The 20391-nt window shown below is 40.2% G+C and overlaps 1 long non-coding RNA gene across 2 annotated transcripts; it reads right to left on the bottom strand.

Moving 5' to 3' along the window:
* Positions 1 to 4626: 4626 nt before the first annotated feature.
* On the bottom strand, positions 4627 to 11100 carry LOC134088036 (uncharacterized). 2 transcript variants are annotated; one of them, XR_009939887.1, is made up of 10 exons: positions 10880 to 11100; positions 9967 to 10097; positions 9476 to 9691; positions 8534 to 8659; positions 8257 to 8412; positions 7389 to 7476; positions 7106 to 7293; positions 6681 to 6739; positions 6523 to 6593; positions 4627 to 5652 (listed from the first exon to the last, which is right to left on the bottom strand). It is a non-coding gene; the product is annotated as an uncharacterized LOC134088036 (long non-coding RNA). The 2 variants fall into 2 exon arrangements; XR_009939886.1 differs by lacking the exon at positions 9967 to 10097.
* Between the last annotated feature and the right edge of the window lie 9291 nt (positions 11101 to 20391).

The following is a 20391-nucleotide window of genomic DNA, read 5'->3' as shown; positions in this document are numbered from 1 at the left end:
TCTGGTTTCAAGAGTGGTCATTCTACTGAAACTGCTCTTCTATCTGTGACTGAAGCATTGAGAGTAGCTAAGTCCTCTGCTCAGTCATCAGTGTTAATTCTGTTAGATTTATCTGCAGCCTTTGATACGGTTAACCATGACATTCTCCTTTCTACACTATATGAACTGGGAATTTCTGGGAAAGCTCTTGACTGGTTCAAGTCTTACCTTAAAGGGCGTTCTTTTAGCGTGTCTTGGCAGGGACAGATATCAAAGTCTCATGACCTCACTACAGGAGTCCCCCAAGGATCAGTATTAGGGCCCCTCCTTTTCTCTATTTACACCACTTCTCTAGGTGGGATTATTCGCTCTCATGGATTTGAATATCATTGCTATGCGGACGACATTCAACTTTTCCTATCCTTCCCACCTGAGGACTCTAGTGTTTCCCATCGGATCTCTGCATGCCTGAAGGACATTTCAATCTGGATGAAGGATCAGCACCTTCAGCTTAATCTTTCCAAAACTGAGCTCTTGGTGTTTCCAGCAAAAACAGCTATTCCCCAACAGATCAATATCCAGCTTGATTCATCCTCACTGACTCCAACTAGATCGGCACGTAACTTGGGTGTCATAATTGATGACCAACTTACTTTCTCTGAGCATGTTGCCTCAATTGCAAAGTCATGTCGGTATACCCTGTACAACATTAGGAAGATCAGACCTTATCTGACACAAGATTCCACTCAGCTTCTTGTACAGGCAATGGTTATCTCCAAGCTGGACTACTGTAATTCTCTGTTAGCTGGCCTACCTGCTTGTGTATTAAGACCACTACAGTTGATTCAGAATGCTGCAGCACGACTGGTCTTCAATCAGCCAAAGAGGACACATGTAACCCCTCTCCTAGTTACTCTCCACTGGCTCCCTATACTAGCCAGAATTAAATTTAAATCTCTCACTCTGGCCTATAGGACACTGACTGGATCTGCTCCCAGCTACTTCAGTTCTTTAATCACGATGTACATTCCCAACCGCCCATTGCGATCTTCTGAGGAGCGTCTGTTATGTCGACCAACCATACATGCTAGGTCAAATTGTAGATCCTATTCTTCAGTGGTTCCGTGTTGGTGGAATGAGTTGCCCAGTGCTCTCCGTTCCAGCAACAGCTTTGGATCTTTTAAGAGGGGTCTTAAGGCATATTTGTTTAATATGCACTTAGTCCTTTGAGTTTGTGATGTGTTTTGTATAATAGTATTGTTTTGTTATAATTTGTCCATTGATAGAATTTGACATTTATTTTGCTATTGTCCTTAAATTTAGCCATACCATGCTTTAGTTATTATTATATATAATTAACTGAGTGACTTATTTGATTGCTATTCTCATTTCACTGTTTTATTTCTCATTAGGTTAGTGCTTAAAATTATTGTTTTACTGATAATATTACTATTCTCCCTAGTTTGTAATTGTTCACTGTTAATTTAATTTGTATTGTTATTTATTTGTATGTCGCTTTGGACAAAGGCGTCTGCTAAATAACCATAACCATAACCATAACCATAACCATACTGCATGCTAGCCCAGCTCCTTAGCCACTATGCCCTTACTGTACATGCCTACTGAAGGCCTTTCTGGCCTCTCCTTCTTGAAGCAATAATACTGGACGCCCTGAAATGATCCAGCATACACTGTACTCGACTAGATGGCACTGATCTCTCACACTTGTCTGAGGTACAGTAGCTACAGTAACTATATGGGACTGACAGTGGGAGGTGAGCTTGAGATCAGTCATTTGACATAATTCATCAAATTGACTTTCATGTATCTACTGTATATTGATTTGTTTCCTCCTTTCTATTGCCTGCACCTTGGTATGGAGGAGTAGCCATAAGACAACTCAGAGTTGTTCGTGTTAGAGTCTGAGATCAAGCTGAACATATCATTGTAATCTACTGCACACAATTGTATGAAGTAGATTTGGATCGGTCACAACTCACCTGGCTGGATCACCTGGCTGGGTGGGGCAGTGTACAGTATGTGCCAAAGGCACACCCAGGTATGCACGCCACTGACTGGCATACCGCTGTATCAGTAGGCCTAAGTCTAAGTCATCATCTGGGACAGCGTCTAACAGTTTTTTCCAGCGTAGTGGTCATCAGTGTTGGGCGTAAGTATAATGGCGTAAGTAACGGCGTTAATTTGTCAGTAACAAAGTAATCTAATTAATTACTTTTCTCATCGTTGCAACGCCGTTATCGTTACTGAGAATTTAAAGCGTCACGTTACTACAATTTGGTTGAATGATGCGCGTTCACTGGATAACATAGGAATACCCTCCCCTGAGCTAATAAAAAAATTATATTACTAATCACCCTGATGAGCCTAACTAGTTTGACATGTTTTCTTGTTCTTGAACTTGACAGTAGGCTATAGCTACCTACTGAACATCAGAATGGAATGTGGAAATAATTTCATTCATAGGCCCACTTCATATCCTACTTCAGGAGGAAAGAAATGACTTGAATAGGTTACTCACCAAATCTAAGCCATTTCATTTCTGCACATACTGTAGCATAGCCGACCAAATTTGCCACAATAGCTTATAGGCATAATAGTAACAAGCCTGTAAATGCGCACTTTCTCTCTGTCTCTGTCGGATTTAACGCCCCTCTATAGCTTCTCTCACAGGGCTACTTCACTGAAACTGAACGTTATCTTCAAAGGAGGACCCTATACATATTTAAAAATTGTATTTTATTTTATTTTTTAAGGCCTCTGATATCGGGGGCTACCTTACAGTAAAATGAATTACATGTCTCTGCTGCATAGCCTATATAACTCCTCAGGACCGTTCAACTGGAGAAGGGGTTGTTATTTACTCCCTTAGATTATTGCAAATATAGACTTGTTTGCGACTTCTGAACAGTTTTGTAAGTGTTACTTTGTTACTGTAATATTTGGGAAACTGCGAGTAAGGGGCCGCGACCGCACAGCCCAGGCTGCTGAAGTGCCGCGAAAGCGCAGCAAATCGACAGAAACAATACATTTAAGCTCACAATATTCAGACCGGCCCAAAACGTTAACGGTCCACCGGGAATCCTCCCGCATCTCCTGATTAGCCACCCCGGGCCTGGGCTGGATGGGCGGATGCCATGCGCACGCTCTGACTTCCACCCACTGATCTATAAAGAATAATTGTTTTTATTCTTCAATCAGTTAGTAGGCTATAAATATCTTTGACGTTAAAGTTAAAACATTACTTTTACAGTGTGGTAACTGAGTTACTAACTCAATTACTTTTTGGCAGAAGTAATTTGTAACTGTAACTAATTACTTTTTAAAAGTAAGATGACCCACACTGGTGGTCATATAGTGATTGTCAAAGTTTTTTTTTTTTCTTCTTCTTTCCCCATCATCTACATCCTGAATTTTTCGTCAACGATTGGAGCACTTCAACTCTGCGCAGTAATATCAGTAACTGCATGGGCCTGATTCTACATCATCGCCAATCTAACATTGTTTGTATGAGCACTGCACTAGTTCGAGTTAATGCTAGGTTAAAACTGAGCACAATCAAAAACGGAAACTCACAGGTAACTGAGAATGGCATCAAATATTGCCCCTGGCTGGTAAAATGTTTAGTTGTTGCCACACAGTGAAATTAATTTCATTGCCTCGAGACTCATACTATGCAACAAACACGTTGTAGTTTTGTATTGTCATTGCATTTTAAATTAAATAAATAATGAATTTTAATATAAACATATAATGATTAATTGAGTCAATCATTAATTCTCCTGACGATCGACTAAGAAAATTTCATCGAATGCCCATCCCTAGGGCCGCCTTGATTTCTTGCACGATGTAGGTGTGTCAGAATCTGGGACAGCAGAATATGCATACAGTATGCAGAATATAACAGAAGTGCACAATTGAAACGTGTAAAAAAAGCTTACGCGTGAAGAGGAGAATTCTAGCCTGGAGACCAGACGAGAGAGATGTAAACGAGCGGAAGTATGTAGTCAGGCGGGGGCCAGGCTAGGAGAATTCCCCCATAGTGCGTACATTTTCAAATTGTATTGTAACATTTTCAGATGACACTATTCTCACTTAAGAAGTGTCCATGAGCTGCTGTGGACAAGTTTGTCAACTGGTGAGATGCACACCAACTTCATATTAACACAAGCAAGGGGGGGGGGGGGTATTTATCCATTGATTATCAATAAATGTCTTCATTGGGCATTGTGCAACAGGGCAGTGTGCAATATAAACTGATATAAACTACAGTGCTCACAACAGGGCAGTGTGCAATATAAACTACAGTGTAAGAACGGTGTCACTTGTGCTCAAGCCTTTTTGGTGCTCATGTAACGGATGCCAGTTAGTTAGCTGTGCGTGTGGAACGTTAGTAAACCTTACTCCCCGACACCTCAAGAGCGCTGCTGGCATGACAGCTAGTAGCCTGGGCTTTTAGCTGGATTGTTAGCGCGCTTGACTACCGATCCATGGTGCTGCTGTGTCGCAGGTTCAAGTCCAGGTGGGTGCAGGCTGGACGCGGGGGTTCGGGTTCCACACAACGCAGGTTGCGCTCACAACCTAGACTAAACCCAGAGATGACCGGAGCACTCAGATTACTTATGAACTTATTTTATTGTGGTGCACAATCGACTGACGTTTCGACGCACTGCGTCTTCCTCAGTCAAACCATACTGGCAACATTACACAGTTAATAAAGACCTCTCTCCCCTCCTCTTCCATGACATTGGTTAGTAATGAGGGGTGTGTAAAACCAGCAATTAACCAGTGCCAGCACTCATTTAAAGAAAAGTGGGCATCAATCATTAGTCAGTGTGAATTAGAAATACAACAATTAAATTAAATTAATTAACAATTCAAATTAAATTAAATTAAAGATGACATAATCAGAGAAAACAAGACAGACGGTTCTTCATTTAGACCATAGGGCTCAACTGTGCTGAGTGTGTGAATCCAAAAGGCTTCTCTTTGGAGTAACCGTTTTATAATGTCTCCCCTCCAGGAGACATTAAAGGTTCATCTCTTATCTTACCATACATCATGACATCAACATCAAAATTGACTCCTTGTCTGTTGCACCTACCAAGGCTGCAAGAAATGTAGGAGTTGTTTGTGACAGCCAACTAACCTTCTCTGATAATGTGGCCTCAGTAGCACGGTCGTGCCATTTCACACTCTACAACATACGGAAAATCAGGACTTACTGTGCTTGACTCAAGATGCTACCCAACTCCTGGTACAGGCAACAGTCATCTCTCAACTTGACTACTGTAATGCCCTCCTGCAGGTCTCCCAGCCTGCGCTGTAAAACCCCTTCAGATGATCCAGAACGCAGCGGCGTGCGGCGTGCCGTAATCTCCAGCTCTGCTCCCACCTACTTGAAAGCCCTCATACAGGTATACGCTACCACCGTTGCGTTCCTCAGCTAATGAAGGTACCACCAGTATGCTCAGGCCAATCCAAACCTTTTTCATCTGTTGTTCCTCGTTGGTGGAATATAATACCAGCTCCTACTAGAGACCTTACATTACAAACATGACTTAAAACATGACAAACACTTTAAGCCTTTTACAGCTTGAGACAGGCACCAACTGGTGGTGGAGGAGTGGTGGTGGAGAAGTCAAAGTCGGCTTCCTGAAAGTAGCGAGGAAGGTGAGTTAGACACAGTTTTTTAAGAAGCGCATCCACTTCGTAGCAGGCTAATTGAAGCAATGTGACTGAATTCAGTGTGATTGGTTAGCAAATTAAATAATTAACTATGATGTGCAATTTACAAATAGTACTTCTTCTGGCTCTGCATAAAGTGAGTGGCCTCTGATGAAGAATCTTGCTCCGCCTTAAAAATCTTTGGTAACATATGCCGTTCATAACTTGCTAACAATTGCTTAGAAATTGCTTTCATGTGACTATGAATCTTTCCTGTAGAACTTCGCTAAAGCTACCACTGACATATGTAAGTCACTTTGGATGAAAAGTGTCTAAATTAATAAATGTAAATACTCTACTATACTCAACAGTCAACTATCGCACTCAACTATACACATCAACAATAAACAATCAATCTCAACTATACTCAACAATACTCAACTACAACTCCAAATCAGAAAGATTTGGGACGTTGTGTAAAATGCAAATAAATACCCATATTTAACTGCAAAAAGGACATAAACTACATATAAAATGTTGAAAATTACAGTACATATACAGGCCTATGACTATTGAAAACATGTTTGAATATGATGCCAGCAATGTTTCCAAAAATGCCCTTTTTGCAGCTAAATATGAGTTTACGAAATGTGTAGTGTGTTGGTCCACGCACTCACTGATCATGTATTCTTTGGATGTTAATATCCCTAGTTTGATTCATAGTGATAGTAGGCTAACTAATGTTACTAGAGAATGTTACTATCAACAGCTATAGATTCCTGCTGTTCCACATGTTATCTGCAGTGTATTATTCATCTCTATCAGTCAGACTGTGTTGCAAAACAGTAGGCTACTTACCATCACTGGCATGTTCAATTGGACCATTCTGGTCATGTAACTGACGCCATCTTACTACCGCATTCTTGTACCTAGTAATAAATAAACATGATGATCAGACAGGCAGTAAAAATATATACTGTATGTAGAAATGGAAATGAGCTTTAATGAATAATTACCACTGTTGTTACACTTTGATCAGATTCTTGATTGAGAAAGCATTTCAATTGATGCATGACTGCAAAATAAATAAATGCAAACAAAATTAATAATTTGAAAAATTAAATGGAAGAATTAACAATTAAACTATTGAAATTATTGAAAAGAAACGTGTCTATGTGTGTGTGTGTGTGTGTGTGTGTGTGTGTGTGTGTGTGTGTGTGTGTTACAAAACCATGTTAAAAAAGAGAAACACAATGTCTGAACAATTGTTTTTATATTCTTGAAAATGGAGACCATGATAACAGTCGGCTTAAATTATATATATATATAAAATATATATATATATATATATGTATGTATGTATGTATGTATGTATGTATGTATATATACTGTATATACTATATATATTTATATTTAATAAATTAAAATCAACAATTTTTACCTGTTTGATTTGGTGACAGGTGTTTCCTTCGTAATATTGAGACGCCTACCAGAACCCCACATAAAGCAGCTAAGACTAGAACAGCAACCAGACTGAATACGATGACAACAGTGATTTCTCTTTCAGCACATTCAGTGTCATAAGAAGTTGATCCTTCACTTATGAGATAAAGTCCCAACACCTCACACCTACAGAGGTCACATAAATAATTACAGTTTAGATACATGACTAACAGCATAGAGTTTAATCTAAACCTGGAAACATGTACACTGTATGAACTCACTGTGTGTGTGGTCTGCAGGATTTGAATGATCCATTTGAGTATGTGTTGTTGCCACAGTCACCACACACAGTATCTGAAGATGATGTACCTGCATAAAGTTACAGATATTAAAAGAAGGTTGGTAAAAAACAACTACGGTGATATTTAATGCATTGCCTTTCTTTCTGGTCATTGTGTGTGTGTGTGTGTGTGTGTGTGTGTGTGTGTGTGTGTGTGTGTGTGGGCGTGTGTGTGTGTGGGCGTGTGTGTGTGTGGGCGTGACAGAGTGCCTCACACTGATATCCTCAGGAGAACAGGCTGCAAGAGCATTGAGGCCACCATCACCCAGCACCAACTGCGGTGGCTGGGGCATGTGATAAGGATGCCCTACAAAGTTGCCCTGCCCTGCAAAGTTCTTTATGGCCAGCTACACCAAGGCCAGCGCTCTGCTGGAGGCCAGAGGAAACGCTTTAAAGACCAAGTGAAGACAGCGCCTAAGAAGTGCAAAATCAAGCCAGGGGACCTGGAGAGCATGGCTGCTGACCGCAACATCTGGCGGCAGCTATGTCTAGATGGGACCCAAGCACTGGAGGAGGAAAGGACAGTCAGGAGACAGCAAAGACGGCTCAAGAGGAACACATCCACGAATGCCAGTGACACCAACACCATGTTTACATGCCCCATCTGCAATAGAGCTTGTGGATCCAGGATAGGACTATTCAGCCATCAGAAGACTCACCGTTAAAAGTCAGATGTGGACGTCATCATCGGATTCGATGGACAACCACAAGCAAGCAAGTGTGTGTGTGTGTGTATGTGTGTCTGTCTGTCTGTGTGTGTGTGACCTCATTGTCCTTCTGTCTGTTATAGTATTACAGAATATGCTAACCTGTTTGATTGATGTACTGTCCTGGTGAGCACTTGGTGTGTTCCACAGCTCCTCTGCAGCCATCTTGGATTGGGTCAGTGCAGTAGTGTCCTTCCAGAGGCTCACACAGTGTGTCTGAGGTGGAGCTGCATGACCTCTTCACTCTTAGACCTGCACCTACATTAGATCACAGTGATTATAGTTCATAAAAGAAACATTTAAATTGCAATCAATAATGCAAAGACTGAAATGCAATAACAAATAAAACAATAACAAAACTGCAAAAGTATTGACTTACTGGAGTCACAAACTGTGCAGGACCAACATGACACACGTCCATTGGGTGCATCAGTGTAGAACGATGACGGGCACGGAACACATGATGTACTAGTGAGCTCTGTGCAGTGTCTCCGAACATAATAACCTTTATACCAGAATAACAAATCAAGCATTCTGCGTTAGTTATGGCAAGCCGCGTAGTCAAGCCCGCTATCAGCTGTCAGTTTCTTATTGGCGATGCCCAGCCCACATCAGCTGTTCCACTCGGCTGGACGTTCCATTCGCTTGCAAGTAGTCTCTCTCATAAGGTCTCAAAAGATCACTGTATTCTCTGCTCGCTGCTTTGCAACCCACCTCCTCCCCAGCTTCACCTCAAAGTGGTTTAACTTGAAATAATTAAATACTGATGTCATTGATGCTTGCTCTGTTGTGTATTTGTGACAGAAGTATGCCTCGATGCAGCTGGCAGGACGTGCCATACATGATTTGCATTGAGCTCCATGAGCATCAAACCAGCTAATAGGCTAACTGGAATAAACACCATGCCAATCTCTAGCTATGGTGAAGGGTATGTGATTATGTGGGGCTATTTTAATTCCAAAGGCCAAGGGAACTTTATCAGGATTCATAACCTGGATCCATGAAATAGCTGGCCTTGTAGAACCTGAAACATCCTCCTGCTCCTACGGGAATTTAACATAGGGGTCAAATACTTATGCCCCTTAAGAAAGAACATTTATTTATTTACGATACATTTTTCAATCACAAAGAAAATTGGTGTCCTTAGCGGTTGGATTTTTACTCATCTTTTTAATTAAGGCAAGATCAATTGTCAAAAGATGATTTTATATTTATCTTTTTAGTCAACTTTAGCATGGGGTCAAATACTTAGTCTCCCCACTGTATATAAAATGGGTTTATGCCATTCATACATTGTGTACTATGTCAGAGTGCTCCTTACCAGGGAGACACATGGGGCAGCACTCCTGTCCTATAAGGTATTCAGCTTCTCCACAGGCAGTAGAGACCCCAGGCACAGTCATGAGGAGCATCACAGCAATAATCACCATGGCCTCCTCTGGTTGGGGTGCAGTCGACTTCAACACAGTACTGTTGTCTATGGGGTGCCACGCAGTATTTTGCTGCCAATTCAAGGTAAGCCACATCTACAGCGAAACTATCATACAAATCAAACAACACAAACACGTTTTATACGTTTCAAATCATATATTGTGATTTATGATATTATTTAGTTTAAATAAAACCATATTCATTCAATAATCAGTAATGTAAATGTTCACAGAACAATCCACTTAATCATTGACATAGAATTGAAAATTAAAAATATATTTAACAAAATGGAAAAGTATAAGACACTGGGCACTACAGAGTGGGCTGATCTCAGTGCAGAAATGGTTATACAAAATGAAACCTGTTTGAGTCATTACTCACTCGGATCTTTCACCTTTGTCTTTAAATTAAGCCATGAGAAGGAATCAGATTTGAATCAGATTCGTCTGCAGTTTGAACGCAGCCAAATCGATAAAGCCCTCCCTCAGAAACAACTGATACAGTAGGTAGGTCTGCAAAAATAGCACAGAGGCCAATCACTTGCCTGTCATTCTCTCTCAATAGGTGCGTTTCCATACAACTTCCTAGTGCATATTTTAATTATTCGAATAAGACATCCTGGTTGGAAACCTGTGATGGGCGCAAACAAACTTCTAATGCTCATAAATATTTGATTCGCTATAAGGGGGTGGATCAAATCTCGGTGCGCATTAGAAGTTTTTGCGCATTTCACAGGTTTTCAACCGGGATTTCTAAACGATTCTCCGGATCTCAGTCTTGCTGAATCTAAACCTCTCCGCCCACTGTTCGCCAGTGAAGTGCGACTTGAAATAATAATAATAATAATAATAATAATAATAATAATGAACTGTTGTTCTCAAGTGCATGTGGTGGTATGGGAAGATGCCACCACCCAAGTGCGCATTAAAGTCTCCGCCTTCTCCTTGAAATCGATCATAATCTAAATATTTTCATAATGACGGAATTATATTAATTATTTCAACCGAAAAGAAGAGGGCGTCCATTTCACTCGACGAGAAATGGAAACGATGTTGGAAACGGTGACTAAATGCGCATTGCCACGAATACGCATCACTAATTGCAATTGGCATGAGTTGGAAAGAAACGTAACTTCTTGCCACTTCTTTTCTATCAACCTAGCATGAAATCGACGATAGTCTTACTCGAAATCACACGATTCACGTGAATTATGTTGATTAAATGATAATAGGTAATTTGGTGTGCTAGTTTATAATCGCAAAATCATTAGTTCGTTAGAAAATGGCGTGCTTACCAAAGAAGTGAGAAACAAGTACGCAGGCAGTGCTGAAGAAGGCCACTTCAGTTTTCGTAAAATGAAAGGAACAAAGTCCAGCTGGGAGAAACTTGGAAAACGTAAATAAAATTGTTATTCATAAATAAATGGAAAGCAAGTGGTGAAAACTGTAGTGATTCCACAGGAATTATTTCCCTCTTCCCTGCTTTTTGCGTGGCATATGACGGACGAGCAGTCTTCAGGAAGTAACTATGATTTTTTTCACACAAACATGCGGGCTTTGCAAACAAATACTGCATCACCATTGACGTCACTGTCAAGTCGCATCCACCTTATTCTGATATCTTGATATCAAACTACAGTGCCCAATACCAATGAGCTTTTTCTGTAACCTACCTGCTGAAAAAAACAGCAAGAAACCAGCGTATGCTGGTAGCTGGTTTTAGCTGGTTTTAGCTGGTCTTTGCTGGTTTTCTTCCAGCTATTGCTGGCCTTTGCTGGTGTAGCTGGTTAGGCCACCAGCTAGACATGCTGGCGTGACCATCTGAGGAAGCTGGTTGTGCTGGTGTGACCAGCCTGCCATTTGGGATACAGCTGGTTTAAGATGGTCATGCTGGTGGTGACCAGCCTGTCAAGCTTGACAGAGATGGTCAAGCTGGTTTTCTAGAATGACCAACATAAGCTGGCCTGGTCAGTAAAAACCAGCAATGTAGACCAGCAACACCAACTAAAATGACCAGCTTGAGGTGGTACGACAATCAAAACCAGCTGAATTACCATCATAAGCTGGGTAAACCACCTGAAGGTGTGTTTTCGCGAGAGTTTTACTGGTCTTGCTGGTTAACCATCATAGGGTGGTCAAATAAGCTGGTTAACAAGCTGGTCAACCAGCAAACCACCTTTAGCTGGTCAGGCTGTTTTTTTCAGCAGGGTAGTTAGCCAACTAGTGAACCCATTGTTCTACTCTATGTAACTAGTGAGAGTCAAAATGCTTCTACTACTTAGCACAAAAAGTAAGGACATTTGTGCTTGTTAGATTATTTCTCTGTAGTAAAAATGCTTTTTGGCTGTAAATCTGACCACTGCAACTGTTAGTGTAAATTCCCTCTCAAATTATTCATTTGTAAGGAACAAGCACACACACACATACACACACACACACACACACACACACACACACACACACACACACACACACACACACATATACATACACATGTACATACACACAGGTACGCACACACTCACACACGTGTGCGTACACACACGCACACACACACACACACACGTATAAGCACACACATACACACACAGTAGACAGGCAGGCATACGCACACACACACCTGCACACGCACGCACACATACACGCATGCACAAAACACCCACACACATGCAAACACACATAAATACACAGACACACACACACACACACACCCCATTACCCACACACACTCACAAGTGAACATCAACTCGATGAAATGAGACATAAGAAACTACAAATTCGACTTGCTTGATGTCGCAACACACTTTCATAAAATCATGCACACTATCTTACTAGTGTGCATGTGCACTAGTGTAAAATACTAGAGTGTAGTTCTTAGCCTATAACTATGCACAAATATATTAGACTGTAATGAAACCATGATCAGACTGTTGGCCACATTACAAGTATTAATTCAAGGCCAGACATGAATATGTTATATTGACAACATACATTTACAGAGATTTCATAGGTGACCCTCAAGTTTGGAAGGAGAGGAGGCTGCGGGTGTTACTTACAGTAATAAGGTGCCGGCCACAGCCAGTTCAGAGGTTTCGTCTTCTCTGTATAAAGGCGGCCTGGGGAGTTGAGCAGAATCTTCCAACGACTCAAGTCCATGAATCGTGGGAGCAGATATAGAATATCACATCTCTAGTACAAGATCACATTACAGTGTGTGAGAATAGCAACAGTGTTTTGTGTTTTCAATGAGCCGGGCATGTGTGGAATGTGGGTGGAAAAGACAGGAAAACATTTTTGGTATCTGAATTTGAAAAAATTTCATATAAAATAAATCATTAGCTTGTACAAATATCAACTTGAGGAGTAAATATGTAAATGACTGATGATATTAGTTAATGGATAAGTAATTTTGTTTATCTAATGTATGTTCAAAAGCTTCATATGGAGTTTACATAATGGGGCCCCCCATTGGTCATAAAAAAACAATAATTTCTTAACATTTACATAAGAGAATGAACATTAAATTTAATTGGTCCAAAATAAATATTCAAAGCAGTAGCAAGGCGTTGATTGGGTAAATATGGCGGAGTTCATGAGGTCAAAGTGACTGTATAGCCTAGGGGCCCCTGGCCACCTTAATCCGCCCCTGAATCCATGGTATGTGAAATTAAAAAGAAAAGCAAATTTGTTCATCCCAGCAGTACAAATTCTTCAGTTTGTTGAAGAATGATCACCCCAGTGCATAAATCAGGGGAAAAAGATTTAGCAAGTAACTACAGACCTATTGCCATCCTCCCAGTAGTCTCAAAAATTTTAGAGAAGATTATAGCTGAGCAATTAATGGAGCACTTAGAGTCTAATCAACTGCTTTATCCACAGCAGTTTGGATTTAGACAGAGATATTCAACAGAGTCAGCAAATTGTTATCTGCTTGAGAAAATCAAAACTTCTCTGGATAAAGGACATGTTGTAGGGGCAGTGTTTTTGGATTTAAAAAAGGCCTTTGATACTGTTAACCACAGTGTAGGCTATTACTCAATAAATTAACGGAGTGTCTACTTGCACCCCGGGGGCAAATAGCCTAGGCCCCATAGCTGAGCTATTTACACCCTGTGACGTAACAACAAAAGAAACGGACCATCTTGGCAGGAGATGTCCTATCTAAGTCCTAAATCTAACAATTTAGGATTATTAAAACAATATTTTAGATGGGAAAGTGGTGCTAAATTTCCACAAAGTTTGCTCAGTGAACGGGTAAAACCGTCCGTTTGTCAGCGAAATCAAGAAATGCAATCTATTAGTTTGTTTACCGTTACCTAGCAATCATAATTTAAATTCAATATCTCCCACTTTTACAGAATGGGCTGTAGTGTAGTGGGTATGTGATCGGACTTCAGCCCAGGGATTCATGGTTCAAATCTCTGCATAGGCAATGTCTTTTTTTTCATGGTACGAACGACTCTGTCTTTTCTTAGATGACGTTACCTCGCGGCAAATAAAAGCTTGTGCTTTTTGAACCTGTCAAAGATAAACTAGTTTTATTTCAGTTTTGTACAGTTGAGTAGAAGTTTAAGTCAACAGTGGCAGCGCTGCCTTGAAGACAGCTCAGAAAATAACTCTCTGAACTAGCTTGCCTTTGATCAAGCTACCACATGACCACTCATCAGCCTAATATTTGTATAATCACTTCCATATATTGTAAGTTACCCAGACATGGCGAAACAGCTAAAAACTGTAGAGCTGGTAAATAGCCTACAGGCCTATTGACAGTGTACAAGTACATGGATGTTAGACATCGGGTGTAAATAGCATTGTTGATTAGACACACCCGGGTGTAAACAGTAATGTTGATTATTTGCACCCGGGTGTAAATAGTATTGTGGATTATTTGCACCCGGGTGTAAATAGTATTGTTGATTATTTGCACCCGGGTGTAAATAGTATGTGAGTGTCTATTTGCACCCCTGGTTTTTGCACCCCTGGTGCAAATAGCCTTGACCACATAGCTGAGCTATTTACACCCTGTGACGTAACAACAAAATATTATTATTGACTATGGACATCTGGGTGTAAATAGTTACTGACTATGGACACCTGGGTGTAAATAGTATTATTGACTATGGACACCTGGGTGTAAATAGCAACAATGGCTATTTGCCCTATGCATGAATAACAGTGTAACAGTGATCGCTATTTACAAATACCGGGTGCAAATAGCATCTGCCATTATAGACACCCCGGGTGTAAATAGTAATATTCATAATTTGCACCCTGGGTGCAAATAGCATCTGCCATAAATTAAAGCAATTCAAAATGTCAACTGAAGCTTTGAAATGGCTCAAATCGTACCTGGAGGGTAGGCAGCAGTGTGTTAGGGTTAATGGTGTAAAGTCCAGTATGCTTGCAAACAGCATGGGTGTACCACAAGGATCCGTCCTTGGTCCACTGCTGTTCACAATGTACATTAATGACCTTCCAAGCTGCTGCCCAGGTATCAATTGCCAGATGTATGCTGATGACACCATAATTTATGTGTCCACTAAAGCATCCAGCCTGGCAGGCAAGCACCTGACACAGGCTTTATCAGGCATCTCGGAATGGCTTGAGTTATCCCACCTAACTCTTAATGTAAAAAAACGGTGTCTATTTGCTTTTCCATGCGTGACAGGCCAGAACATGAACTATTTGAGGTCAGGATTAAGGGAGAAATCACTGAAGTAGTGAGTGAAGTGAAATACTTAGGGATCATTCTAGACAAACATTTAAAATTTCACAGTCAGGTTAAGTACATTTGTCATAAGGCCAAACCAAACTTAAACTGTTTTCGTTTTATCAGAAGGAACCTGTCACACCAAGCAGCAAAACTATATATGCATGCAATGATTTTCTCTCATTTATCATATTGCATCACATCATGGTCACAGGCTTCCTCAACCACAATGAAACCTATAGTCCTAATTTACAAGCAAGTAATACAAATCATGGATCAGAAACCACTGAAATGGCATCATTGCCACATTTTAAGGAAACACAACCTCCTCACTTTTGAAAATTTCATAAATTTTAGTATACTAAGATTCTTTTTTAAATGTCTTAATAACCATGCACCAAGACTGTTCACTGATGTGGCCATTAGGCGTCAGAGCTCTCACAGAGCGACCACACGAGCCTCCACCTGTGGGGATTGTCTCGTCCCAAGATGCAGGACCTCTTTCTGCCAGTCTGCTGTCTCTGTGAAGGGTGCCAAACTCTGGAACTCTCTATCCACTGAACTAAAACTGGAACCCAACAGTAAAGCTTTTAACAAAGGACTCAAACAATGGCTAAAATCAAAACAACAGTGCTCACATGAATAGTTTGTAAGTGGCCTCTGCTAATTTATTTATGTTTCTTAAACTGGAAATTACCTGCATTTCCTATTTTTTTTATTTTTTCTTTTGATTTGTTGTTTTTCTTATCTTGTCTGTCTTTTCCTTTTTTCCTTCTTGATCTTATTCTTTTTAAAAGCCGCCTATGGACAAGTGTTGCGAATTAGCACCTGTGCTAAAACACTCATATCAATGCATCTGGTTTGTCCAATGTAATTGCTATGTCCATACCAAATAAACATTAATAATAATTTGTATCATTAATAGAAAATGCACGTGTGTGTGTATGTGCTGAATCACTTCTGGACATTACATCAGAACTCTGTTGGGACTTGATCAACAAGTTTTACTGAAAGAGAAAGTGTGTTGATAAAGTGAGTTCCTAATCCAACAAATGTCACCAGTTTTTGTCACCATGTTTTGCAGCATGAGTCTATGCACAACATCCTTCTGCTCTTTGTGCTTTGTAATTTAACAGGGAAATATTTACAGTGCGCTACTGCCCTCCCCTTCAGCCCTGATGACCGTCATGTGTTGTTCCGGGTAATGACTGTAGCAGGTTTTGCAGGCTCAGGCAGTCTGGTTGTTCATTGTACCAAAGGACAATAGCTTGGTACTGTACATCCCACTCACTCCAAAGTAGAGGGATATGTTTGATTGGCATTGAACTCAATGAGCATCAAACCAATAGGCTAACTATAAAAAACACCATGCCACCACCATGTGTATGGTGAAGGGTATATGATGATGTGGGGCTATTTTTATCGATTCTAAAGGCCAAGGGAACTTCTCCAGGATGCATAGTGTCCTGGATCCATGAAATAACTAACTCTGCCTGCCTCTATGGGAATTTAACATAGGGGTGTACTCAGTTATGCCCCTGCATTTTAATGAAGAACACACTTCCCATGTGCTATACAAAACTAAATTCACAACAGCAACTGATTTATTCAGAAAAATAAATATTTGTGGTTCCAATATTGATTGGATTGAGTTCTTTTTGCATATCACTGTATTTTCACTCTTATAGATTTAGAGTAACAGTGACTAAATGATAGACATACGTTTATAATACTATGGAAAAAGTGTCTATGATGTGAGACAAATGCTTGCTTTTGTGATATGTTTTTCAATATTTTGAACGCTGTGTTTGATTTTGCAAGATAGGGGACACTTTTTGCATTTTGTTTGAGCAATTATTGAATTTGTGTGTATAGAGCTTTGAAAAAAACAGATAGAGCTTTGAAAATGTTTGTAAGCAATTGAAAAAAAACTGTAAAGGCATAAATGCTTTTGGTCTATGGCCTGTGCTGTTGTAACGTCAAATGACGTGCCCCAAAAAGAGATCATATGGAAATGAATGACAAGCTAGCACAGGTCTGTATGGGATGATGCTTTGTGAGCCAAAGTTTAAGGCAACATTAAGACAACAAATTTAGCAACAAGTTCAACAGACCTAAGTCGCGTGCAAACACTGCTTGCACTAATGTATAGGCCATGGAAAGCAGAATGGTTTCCGACGGACCGACCGACCCACGGACTGACAGCGGCGTATAGAGTCGCTGCACGTGACTAATAACAAGAATTTATTTCCAGAGAAAATGGCAAAGTGTGCTTGCTTCGAAGCACCGCGAAAGTGCCCTGGCAGGAGACGCGACCGCAGCCCTCACATCAAGGCGCGAGTCGACATGCAAAAGATTGGCCAAGGACAGGTACAAGGCTGCTTCACATTTGGCAGGAGACGCGACCGCTTGCCCTCACATCAAGGCGTGAGTCGACATGCCAAAGTTTGGCCAAGGTACAAGGTCACTTCCCATTTGGCAGCGTTGCCTTTGATTGCTGAATTTTACACTGACATGAATGACTACCCAGCTTCATCATTGGTATGTCCCAGAGCATCACCAACGTAAAAATGTAGACTTCATTTTAACCCTTTCATGCGCAACGTCCACATGCGTGGACAGTAACTTTAACTCTGTTTTCTACTTATGTATCATGTTGATATACACCAATCCACTTCAGGGCAGTTTTAGTAGGTCCTTGGCAATATATTAACAATATGTTTCATCTTATATTTGGAATATTGGCTGCTTGATGACATCATCAATTCAACATGAGTGACAGTAATGGCCATATGCTGAATGCTCCAGGCATATCTGTAAAAAGCTAGTACTCAAGAAGGCAAAATCATGTAAAAAAAAATATTATGCTGTACAGGAGAGTGTGTTGAACAACTCTATGTTTTCAGAAATTAAATCGGATGTAAAATAGAGTTTGTAGACCCTAAAAAGCAACTGTCCACGTATGTGGACGTTGCGCAACAGAGGAGTTAAATGGCCAAAAATTAGATTTTGTAACTAGGACTTTTTTTTTTTTTTTTTTTTTTCAAATATGATTTTAATTGCTTTAAATTACAAAGAAACAAACATTTGGTAAACATATTTATAAATAATGACCTAATTACATGTGGTAATGCCAAGGTGGTATGGTAATATGGGGGTAGTAGAGGGTTGGGTGGGTAGTAGAGGGGTGGGTATGAGAGTACTAGAGGTGTGGGTGGATTAGTAGTAGAGGGGTGGGTAGTATGGATGTAGTAGAGGGGTGGTTGGGTAGTGGTGGTAGTAGAGGTGGGTAATATGGGGGTAGTAGAGGGGTGGGTGAGGGTCGGTGAGCAATAATGGGGGTAGTAGAGGGGTTGGGCGGGTAGTATGGAGGTAGTAGAGAGGTGGGTGGGTAGTATGGGGGTAGTAGAGGGCTGGGTGGGTAGTATGGAGGAAGTAGAGGGCCATAGTTTCCACATTTTCTGTCATTACATTTTATCCTTTTTTACCCCTTTGTTGCGCACTGTCCACATACGTGGACAATAACATAACTTCTATATAAAAGCATATTTTTAAAAAATTCCAACTGATTTTCAATATTGGGCTCATATAGAGTAATAAAATCAATACTAAAAAAATCTAGACACTTTTTTTCATAATGTGTGCATGAAAGGGTTAAACATATGAAGAGATATTGGCCAAAATGCATTTTTGCTAGTTGCGGCGCCCCCTAGTGGCCAAATGACACCAAATCTACTGAGTTTACTTTGGATGGTGTCTAATGTCATCCCATTACAGTTTTTTCCAATCGTTTACACACAATTTTGAAAATGGGGCTCTTTTTGTCTAAACACATCACACAATTAACCAAACACAACACCTAATCAGCAGAACATAACAGATTGTTAGCAAAATGAAATATTTCTGTCAAAACAATAAACACATTGATAAAACCTTATACTGTTCTCATATCACTAACACATTCTTTGAATGATTCCACACTGTCGCTGTCTTATACAAACCAACACAATAAATTCAAAACACATCTGTAAAAACCCTCCTCCAATATATGGATGTTATTCAGACATATTGCTTGAGAGCAATAGGATAATTTAGATGACAAAAATATTTTGATGAACCCTCATCAAGCAATGCACAAAACTGATGCTGCAGACAATATTTCTTTCTTTCACTGTACCATATGTTCAGTTACAGTGACAAGTCAATCAACAGAAATTGGCAAAATTATAGTTCTTACTACTGTACTACTGTCTAAAAAATGTACACAAATAAAAAGTCACTGAAGAAAAACTAAAGCAACAATACAAACAAGTAACAACAATACGTAATACTCTAATCACCTCTCCGTCTAGCTGGATCAAGCCATGAGAGTTCATCCACATCACAGGCTATGGGTGCCTCTCATTTGGGCTTTTATACATCCTCCCTCGCTCCTCTGGCCTCGATCCTCACTGATCGACATAAAGAATAATGGGGCGAAAACAATGGGATAGTTTATCCATTGTTAGTTATAGATCAGTGGGAACGCCCCTCGAGGACCGAGCATAACACACCTGAGTGCTGCGTTTTCAATTTCGCATATGTGTGCTTACACACCTGGTGGATGTGATTATTCAATTTGTTCATTAGTGTGGTCATTGGCAAGCCAGGGCTTTGTAATGAGAAGGAAGTACCTAACAATCTTTATCTGTGTCTAAGGTGTTAAAATGTGTTTTACGTTTTGACATTCACTGTGTCTAATGTTTTGCAAAAAGTGTGAAGCTGAATTTGTGCTTAATGTTGTACTGCTCTGCGCAGGTGTTTTGCTTCTTAAGTGCTAAGTATTGTTAAATGTCTGATAACCTTAATTTTAGTGTGTATACGATTGGAAAAAACTGTAAATATGGTTGTGATATGTCAAAGCATTATCGGAATTTGAGCTTACTTCCTGTTTGGCGACTTTACAATAAAATATGATTGCCATGGGCGAACGCTTTGACGTATAGGAAACGAAATGTACACATTTGACAGGTCATGGTCTGTGCCAAGTTTCGTGACAATCGGACAAAATATACAGTCAGGGTCACTTTACTTTCACTTTTGACAAAATTCAAAATG

This window comes from Sardina pilchardus, chromosome 7, assembly GCF_963854185.1.
Source record: "Sardina pilchardus chromosome 7, fSarPil1.1, whole genome shotgun sequence".
Classification (NCBI taxonomy): Eukaryota; Metazoa; Chordata; class Actinopteri; order Clupeiformes; family Clupeidae; genus Sardina; species Sardina pilchardus.
The sequence above is the reverse complement of the archived record's forward strand: the minus strand, read 5'-3'. Positions and strand labels throughout refer to the sequence as shown.